The following is an 8,548-nucleotide window of genomic DNA, read 5'->3' as shown; positions in this document are numbered from 1 at the left end:
GTGCACACATTTCCATGTGTGTATTTGAATACCTGGTGTGTACGTGTGCTGGAGTTGTATGTGTAGCAGTTGACATTATTATTTTTATCTGATGAGATTTTAGCACATATTCAAGTTCATACAGATTTAGGTTCTAGAGTATATTTTTCTATAGAATTTACAGTTCATAGTTTACTTCTTTAGTAAGACCAAAACCACATAGAAGAGTGATGGCAAGTCCGGCAAAACAGTAGATGTAGAATTTTCAATGCTGTCTCATTCTTATGACTTCATGTTAGGTGTTTTATGTTCTTTATTTACTTTAATTAAAATATTTATTATTATTGTGCATGTACACTTGTTCTGTTTAATGTGTATGGACACATCATGTATTTGGAGGTAAAAGAACAACTTTGTGGAGTTGACTTTTTTCTTCCACGTATTCTTCCACATATTAACAGGGTCCCAGGGTGGGACTCAGGCTTGCTTGGCCAGCGATGTGACATGATAGGCCACTTTAATGACCTTATCCTATTTCCATAGAGGTATTGGACAAAAGGGGAGTGCTAAATTATGTATTACTCCACCCCAAGAGATCTTAAAAAAAATCTTCCATATAATGTAAAGTCTGAAGCTCCCTTCTTAGCAGCCAAGTAAGAATCTCTTTACTCAGATTAATACTTACAGACCTGGGACGGGCTCCATGTAACCATGTTTTGTTAGCTCTCTAAATACAGGAAAAGGTAAATGTGAAACTGACCACCTGAATAATCCCAGTGGTCTTTACAGTTACATCCATGGATCATCTCAACAAGGCCAAGATGGAAAGGTGATTCTTGAGCTGGCTTGAAAGAGACCAAGAAGTCAGTTGAACCGAAACACTGCTTTGGGAGTAGAAAAATGCAGACTGATATGTGGGAAAGCTGAAGATGGTAGTCCCTGACGCCAGGTCATGTAGTCGCCACTAGTAAACCCACACAGAGAAGCCAGGAACAAAGTATCTGGGCCCCACAGGCCAGAAATGAAGCTAAGGCCATTGGGGACCCATGGGCTGAGAACAGCATCTAGCTCGGGGTCAGGGTGGCTTAGCTCATCAGCAAAGGCAGCTGTGGTTGTCTCAAAGTGCAGAGAGGCCTTCCAATGGAGACTGAAGCTATGTAGGTAAAGCCCTTCTCCAAGCTTCCTATGGTGGTGGTAGATAAGACAGTCTTTGGTTCCAAAGTGTTTATTGGTTGTTCATTGTGTCAAATGGATGTGTACTAACTTCTCAGGGTGGACAGAGATTACCTATTGCAGGGAGGAATGTCTGGGAAGGGGAGCTTATTGGCTAAACTCGGTGCCTCTAGGTATCTCATTAGCATGGAGAACTCTGCTCTGGGCCCACATGACCACAGGTCAGTTCTTTGCGTGGGAATTGTGACAAGTGTTTCAGGCCAGTAATCTAAACAGAGAGCGGGGAGCTGCCTACCATCTCAGGTGTGTACTTGGTGTTTCCAGGGACTCAGCCCTGCTCTACCTTGCCAAGATTCCTGGCCAACTCCACTGTCCCACAGAAAGACCTTCCCTAAATATGGGTGCACCATGGGATGTTGCATGGCTCCATGTTTAAGAACTGCATGGAAGAAGAGTAGAGCATCAACATTCAACTCTCTGCATTCTAACTGTGGAGGCGATATGACCAATGACTCTGCTGCCATGCCTTCCCTGGCATGATGGTCTATGCCATCAAGATATAAGCAAACACTTTCTTTTGTCAGGCGTTTAGTTACAGTAGAAATAACATTGACACGGACTCACTGTTGTATTCATGGCTGTGATTTATTCCAAGAAAAGGCTTCAGAATAAGAGCACCAAGGAAACAGACATAGAGGGCAGAATTTGGAAGTCTAAGCAGTGAGCCTGTCTCATTCCCTGTGGTGGACAGAGCTACCTCCTCCTGCCAGTCATATGTGACCACACAAGCAGCGCTAGACACAGGCAGTTCATCTAGCTCAGGTATCCACTGACATGCTGTTTATGTGGCTTTCCTTCAGTATCTAATCCTGGAAGTTAGGCAGCTCCCATTTCTTCAAAGAGTAGCAGATACTATGTTACACATTGTAATTTCCATTGTCAGAATGTCTGGTGGCCAATTCCTCCTAGAAAACAAATATGATCCTGTGAATCCTGACCTTCAGTGAGCCCAAAGTTCACCTCTTGGAACAAGAGCAAGGGCAAAATCCTCCTCTCCCTTGTACAGGCTTAATTTTTCACAACACTGCAATGATTTTATCAATGTTCACACTTCGTAACACTCTACGAATGCATGTGATAAACGAAGAGGCAGGCACAGAGCTGGGATGCCACATCTGTACACAAATATGACATATTTGAGCCCACATATTTGACATGTACATTGTAAGCATCTTCACTATTGAGTATGCAGTAGATGCCTTTGGACATATTTTTTATTGTCTTATGTCCTTTTGAGGGGCACATGAGGGGAGACATGAATTTCTGACAAACAATATGTACATATCTTGTGCAGAATCATTGAAGGTAACCAAGCTAATAGCACATAGATTTAAATGTTTACTGGTTTGTGTCAGTGTCTGGGTATACAATGAATAATTCATATCAAACTAGTAGAATGTAACATTTACATAAAATAATACTTTGCAAATTTATGGTAAGTACTAATTACTTGCCTTATTTGCCATGACTATGATATTAAATATTCATAAAAATGTGATTATTTCTTTGATTTGGCAGACATTTAGATTTCTCTACAGCTTTTCACACTGCTAATTTTAATCCAGTAAATTATCTGGAAGAAAACAGTATGCAGCCTAAAAACTGTTCAAAATTCACTCCAACACTGAGCACATTATGGATGTAATGATCCATTACAACCAAACTTCAAGAAGGGCTCATAAGAAAACTGAGAATTAAACAAAGAAATATGGACGCTATCATCATGATTTATCAGATATTTTCATTAGATTTTTTACATATACCCTGGACAACCTTTAGACACATTGTTGTGATGTGTAACAAACGTGCTTTGAGGTGTTTTGTTCCCAGCAGAGGCAGGTTTAAGAGAGTTTACCAGGACTGTGCCAGTGTCCACACCCCAGCCTGATGGGCATCCAGGTTATTCCTGAATTAAGATGAAAACCATTAACATGAAAACCTAGTGGGCTCTAGATAGGTGATCCATATGGGATGAGAGTAGGGAGAAGACCTGCTTCTGTTGTCATGGCTCTTGGGTAGCACGTTGTAGGTTGCTAGAGTTCCTTGGTATAATCTTCACATCAGAGGAGATCTTCTGAAGTAACAAGAATAAATGTGTTGGTAATTTATAAGGTCCTGCTGACAAGCACCTTTTTTTTTTTTTGAGGCTGTTCAATGAGCACAAAATTAAACTCCTCTGGTATTCTCCATTCTCTGGTCTGAAGTAGGAGGGAAGGTGGGGCTTAAAGGCCTAAGAATCTGAGAAACTGGAGGAGTTAGGGTGATGGGGGAAAGACCTGTAACATGCATTCATCGTGCTGGTTGTAGCTATGACAAAATGCCCAGTAAAACACGTGCATGGGAGAAGGCAGGGTTCATTTTGGCTCACAGCTTGAGGGCATCGTTGTGGGGCTTATCATCGTCATGGCAGCTGAGTCTGAGGCAGCTGGTCACACTGTGTCTGCAGCAGGGAAGCAGATAGAAGGGAAAGCTGGTGCTCAGGGCAGTTTTCTTTTTCTTTCGTTTTTTAATTTCTATTTTTATTTTTTAATCGGTCATGGGCCCTAGTCCATGGAATGGGGCAACTCATACTCAGGGTGATCCTCCCTATACATATATGTATGTACACATGCACATGCACATGCACATGCACATGCACATCCACATCCACACACACATACACATCCACACACACATCACATATATACACAAACACACATACATCATATACATGCACATATACGTACATCACATACATACACATACACACATACATTACATACATACACATACATCACATACATACACATACATCACATACATACACATACAAATATACATATACATACCCAGGACTGTGTTTCCATGATGATTCTGCATCCTTTCATTTAGTCAATGAAATGAATCCATATATCATGCATGAGGTTGCTTCTCAGAAAATAGTTGGAGGGACACTGTAGGGACTAGTCAGATCAGGTCTTGTTTATACCACGAATACTGCCGCAAAATCACTTTAAGAGAGAGATTATATAGTAGAGGCCATTTGAATGTTAGCATCTTGCATGGTAGGTGTATTAATATAATGTCTTCTGGACCTAGAACAAGGGAGAACACGTACGCTTATTCTCTTTGTTTTCTGTTTCTGAAGGATTTTTAAATAAGACAAGGGCCTTGATTCTGAATGACCAAAATTTGCAGTTGACAGCCCAGGTTGAAGGGATAATGCAAAGTGGTTACGCTTAGCAGCATGAAAGGAACCTATGAAAGCCTGTTGGCGAAGTCTAGTTGCATTGGAAGACTACAGCATATTCAGATGCCAGTACCATGAAATGACCACCAAGAACAGCAACAGCAATGGAGTAGGTCAACCAGACCATAGTGTACTATAGAGGAGTCCAGAAGGTCATGTGTGGATCCCAGACTTTGGACCATCAAGCTGTAAAGTCAAAGTTACCTAGTATAACCACAAAATGTTAAAAGATGTCAGAGCTATGAAATATCTGCTGAAGAAAACTGTAAATGGGGAGTCGAACCAGCTAAAAGAAGGGAGGTTTTTTTGCTGCCTAATGTCAGATCTGTCAACATCAGTCAACAAGGTTGAAAGGAGTTAAAGATCTGAAGAGAACTTTGACATCAGACATGAAGGCTCAGAGTTTAGAGTTTGTCCAGCTGGTTTTTGCTCTTGCTTTGGTCCAGTATTTCCTTACTGTGATGTTTTGGAACATATACATACATACATACATACATCCATACACACACACATACATATATATATCTATACTGTGCCATGATATGTTGGAAATATGTGATCTTTTTGATTTTGATTTTATAGGGGATTAAGGTTAAAAAAATTACATGAATCTCAGAAGAGACTTTGAATTTTGGCCTGTTAAACATTGATGAGACTGTGATAAACTATGGAGAAATCTGAAATAGGACTAAATGTATTTTGCATTATGGTATGGCTAGGTATGGCCCCCATAGATTCATGTGTCTGAACAAGCCTAGGGGGAAGTGGAATGTGGTGGTTTGAATATGCTTGGCCCAGGGAGTGTCACTATTAGTAACTGTGGCCTTGTTGGAGTAGGTGTGGTCTTGTTGGACAAAGTGTGTCACTGTTCAAATGAGCAAAGATAGCTTCCTCCTAGCTGCCTGAGGATGATAGTCTTCTCATAATACCATTTCAAACAAGATGTAGAAATCTCAGCTCCTTCTCCAGAACCATGCCTCCCTGGACACCCACCATACTTCCCATCTTGGTGAAAATGGACCAAACCTCTGAACCTGTAAACCAGCCCCAATTTAATGTTTTCCTTATAAGAGTTGCCTTGGTAATGGTGTCTCTTTGTAGCAATGGAAACCATAACTAAGAAAGTCGTTGGTGCCAGGAATGGGGTAGAACAGTACTTTATCCTGAATGCCCCCAGATTATGCTCATAACAGTTCTATGAAGTGAATTGAATACTACTGTATTCTGCAGCTCATGATTAAGGGACTAGATCCAGGTACACTAGTGCATATCTGAAATTGCACAGCTCAGGAGACTGAGTTTATAGGCTAGCCAGGGAAACAAAGTGAACCAGTGTCATAAAAATGATTTTTTAAAGCAGAGCTGGAGAAACTTTGAATATGGCAAAAGAGTTGTAGAACACATCTACACCATACCTCATATGCAGCAATGGCCACTATCTGTTTTAAACTTATACCATGATGTCATATGGCACACAATAAGTAAGCCAAGTTCTCTTTTATCCCCACTGTATAATATCTGATAGTATATTACAATCACCTTTAAAGACAACGCTGATTTCAGGATTTGCATGCTTCATTGAATTGTTTGTCTTTTGCATTTTCAGGCACAATTGTCATTTTCTTCAAGGATTATAAAAAATGTGCTTGAACCTATCATTTTGTGGTAGCATATTACACCACTTCCCTCCTCTCTCAACCCTAGATTACAAGACTGTAGAGTCAATCCATGCATTCTATGACACGACTCTTCAGAGTCAGAATTTTAATATTCTCAATTCCTTTTAACTATAAATGATATAACTATGTGTGTTTGGGAAAGTCTTGAATCCACTTAAAAGTTTCATCAAAGGCTTAATAAACTTTTCCAATACAGAATCTTTTCTCAATACAATCAATTTCTGGCAAAATAGAAATGATCTGGTATGACAAAATCATTGGTAATAGTCATGATAAAGGAGAGAGAGAGAGAGAGAGAGAGAGAGAGAGAGAGAGAGAGAGAGAGCACATAGGATAGCCAATTTTTTTGTGTCATTGTTTTGAAGCATGATACATGATTCACCTAAATTAAAGTCTATAAAAAATAGGACTGTCATGGTAGAGTGTGAAACTATTCTGACCCATTTTTTTCCCTTGTCAACAAACTCACTCAAAGTCCTCAGAATAACTGCTACAAGATGGCATGGTAAAACAACCATGCATAAGTTAACTCCACCTCATCTTGCTCCACCTTTGGTGTGGCTACAGGTCTTCAACCTAAAAAACAAAAGTAAACAAAGCAACCCTAAACTGAGTACTGAATACTCTGACGGCTTTGCACTGAGCACCGATTTTTTTCTAAGCCCCAACCCACCAAACCTTTTCATGATCTTGCTTGCCAGGTGGGAAAAAACAAGTGGAAAGCTGCCTTGAGACCAACTGTTTGCTCTGATAGATCCTCCCCAGTGCCAGATGCTAATCACAGTATTGAACCTTGAGATTTCAAAAGAAGAAGAAGAGGAGGAGGAGGAGGAGGAGGAGGAGGAGGAGGAGGAGGAGGAGGAGGAGGAGGAGGAGGAGGAGGAGGAGGAGAAGAAGAAGAAGAAGAAGAAGAAGAAGAAGAAGAAGAAGAAGAAGAAGAAGAAGAAGAAGAAGAAGAAGAAGAAGAAGAAGAAGAAAGGAAAAAAAGTCCTTTCTATCAAAAAAAAAAAAAAATCCCAGCAAAATATATCTCATTCTCTTTTCCATTAATATGTTCCCTGAAGGCTTATTGTTACAATTTTTATTCCTGACCAAGGGTTGTCAGAGAACATCTTATTAGTGCAAACATGGGGCCACAGGACGGAATTTTACAAGGAACATCAGACACAGGAGGTCAGAACACTTCACAGAACTGATAGCAGCTGTGGGTACCATCTGACTGATCCACACACATTCTCCGAGCTGCTTCAACAGTATGTGGAGCTTACAGAAATCTGGGCCTGGCTACTGAATGTCATTTCCCATAAAGGAACTGGCTGACTTGCACTGGTTCTATCCTGAGAAAATGTGTCTGGTGGATCAGGCTATTAACCCAAAGTGTCTAAAAGAAGCACCAAATACTGAGGAGAGGATGTTCTTTGTTAACAGGGAAACAGCATTGTTTGCCTCCATTAATTTAAAAGGCAGGCAGGAACTGTTCTGACATCTGGGTTTTAAAAAGTTATATCTGCATTTTGTATGTGCTGCCTTTTACTTAATTGGACTATAATTAAAAATATAAACAAGGAAAACTTGAAAGCTTAGGGTTCCTAGCTCTTGTATTCCCAGGCTTCTTGCCTCACCTGAGTGGGAGCAGGTCACCTGGAAAGGAGCAGATCTTAGATGGCTTTTGTTTTCCCAGCTCCCCTTTTGCAGAAGAGGAGGATGATCAGTTACTAGTCACTCTTTGAATTAACCAGGACAGATAAGCTTAGGTAAGTTCTCTGGAGTCTGGGCCTGCTGAATTTGTTTACTTTTTTTTTCCCTGACAGTATTGGGAGTATTTGAGTCAGTCACTCCAGAAGATGACATCTAGAGATGATGAGAAGAGAATTTACTGTAGCCTCTGTGCACTGACTGGGCATCCCTGCTGTGAAATGCCACACACTGGCCCATCGCTTCTTGGCTGGTGGGAAAGAAAATTGGGGAGTGTAACCCCATAGGAAGAAGAACAATATCAACCAACCAGACCCCCAGAGCTCCCAGGGACTAAACCACCAACCAAAGAGTACACATGGAGGGATCCAGGGCTCCAGACACATATGTAGCCGAGGATGGACTTGTTGGGCATCAATGGGAGGAGAGGTCTTTGGTCCAGTGAAGGCACATTTTCCCAGTGTAGGAGAATGCCAGGGTGGTGAGTTGAGAGTGGGTCGGTGAGCATCCTCTTAGAGGAAGGGGAAGGGTGAATAGGAGAGGTGGGAAAGGGGATAGCATTTGATATGTAAATTCAGAGAATATCCATTTAAAAAAAAAAAAAGAAAAAAGAAAAGCAACCAACCATCAGTTCATTGGCACTTTTTGTATGTCAGGAGGCAGGAAACCTAAGGATGTAGAAAATGGTTCAGGGAAGACTGCTCACTGTCATGTTAGGGAAAGAGGGTGCGGC

This window comes from Micromys minutus (genome assembly GCF_963924665.1).
Source record: "Micromys minutus genome assembly, chromosome: 15".
NCBI lineage: Eukaryota > Metazoa > Chordata > Mammalia > Rodentia > Muridae > Micromys > Micromys minutus.
The sequence above is the reverse complement of the archived record's forward strand: the minus strand, read 5'-3'. Positions refer to the sequence as shown.